The sequence below is a fragment of the Camelus dromedarius genome, chromosome 13 (genome assembly GCF_036321535.1).
Source record: "Camelus dromedarius isolate mCamDro1 chromosome 13, mCamDro1.pat, whole genome shotgun sequence".
Taxonomy (NCBI): Eukaryota; Metazoa; Chordata; class Mammalia; order Artiodactyla; family Camelidae; genus Camelus; species Camelus dromedarius.
Window position 1 is genome coordinate 62635591 of NC_087448.1, and position 1877 is coordinate 62637467.

A 1877-nucleotide genomic window follows, 5' to 3' on the forward strand; every position below is an offset into this window, starting at 1 on the left:
AGGGTTTGCAGAATAAAGAGTAGGAAGGATTCTGGTTACCCACAACTTTGTAAAGCTACCAGACTAGTCTGCCAAATTCCTTTTACATGAGAGAGATAAACTTCTGTCATGTTTAATCCACTGGTATTATTTATTATGGGTTTTCTGTTACATGCAGCAAAATCTAATCCTACCTAATCCTAGTACAGTGTGGTAAGGAGCTGATTTAAGATAGCTGAGAAGTAAGTGTTCTACATCTATAGTAAGGCCCAGGACATAAATCATCTACTGGTAAAGCTAAAAAAAAAAAAAAAAAAAAAAAAAAAATGTAGAAGTCATCTGGTCCAACTGCTTCATTTTGTAAACCTGATCATATCACTCTCTGGGTTAAAGCTGTTCAATGGCTCTTCCTCTTGATAAGATAATGTCAAAGTTTAGGCTTCCTGAAGTCATAATCCAGTTCCTTCTCCCTCCTCATCCTGACTTCCTAACACAGAAATCATGTTTAGAAATTATCAAATATTTTTAGTATCCTGATACATGTCCATCATAAACCCATGTGTTTATTATGTACTGTTCTGTCAAAAATATGCTTCCCTTGCTTAGCCATTTTCCTCAAAATCTTTCTCCATGAGAGCTTCCTAAACTCCAAACCACCAGGCCGACTGATCACTTTCTCCTTTGTGCTTTCTTTATAATATATATTTTCTTCTAATATTATACTTAAACATTTAAATAAGCAGTCACCATCTAACATGATACTGTTTATTTCTGTATTCCTAGTGCCCAGCACAGTAATATATAGTAGGTGCTGAATAACTATTTGTTGAACTGACTTACACTTCAGACTAGGAAATTAAGGACTCTGAAAAAGTAATCAACTCGATATTAACAGAGCAAAAAGAACCAAAGTTTACATCAGGAGTCAAAACAGAAGAGAAAAGATGAAGCCGAAACATCATGTTTATATCTGATAAAGATCAATTTGGGAGACTTGGCTTTTATCTTGGGACTAACAATGAAGTCCAGAATTGGGCAGACTTACCCTAGGCCTGGATGCACTGGACCAGGGTAGGACTCCCCATATGGAATAATGAAGGAACATGCATGTTCATTTCCAAGAGGGGAAAGAGAGGAGCTGAGCTGAGCATGCCCTGTTATTCCTCTGAAATGGGCTAAGAGTCTCCTTAGAAGCAGGGAGATTGATGGGACAAAGGGAAGCCCAGAGCCGTAACTAACTGAGCTCCTTCCACAAGAACAAAGAATCAGGAATAGGTAAGAGGCGCATTCCCCAGCTTTTGATTCTCTTAACTCACTGGGCTTAAGCATGAGCTGTGAACACAATCAATTAAAAATCTAAAATAAGAATAGAGCTTTATTCAAGCCCAACTGAGGAGGACTCAGCCTCCTAGTAGCTCTGGGGGCACTGATCTGAAGAGGTAGGAGAGGATCCAATTTATATATGGATTTTGGGGGCTGGGAAATATACAAGCATATATCTTAGTAAAAAATCACTGTTAATCACAAAAAACAGATATCTCAAGGTAGTGGTTTTAGTATCTTCCTCTGTATAGGACAATATAAGTATCTGTGGTCACTGAAATTCTTCCTTGATATATCCCAAGCACAGAATGCTTCATTCTGTTTTTCTCATCCTGAATTCCCCTCAGGACACACTGTTGGTGGGGCGATTGCCATGCGTTGTGACTTAATCCTTTGCAACAAATGGACAATGAGCAATACTCTTTTCCTTAATGGTTACAGCAGACGTACAATGTTATGTTTGACAGGCCATAAAACAGGCTGTTTTAGTTAGTGTAAAGGTCAAGTCAAATTATGTATAAATCACTTCCCCATACCTCAGTATGTGTAAATTCCTTCCATCAGAGCCTATGATC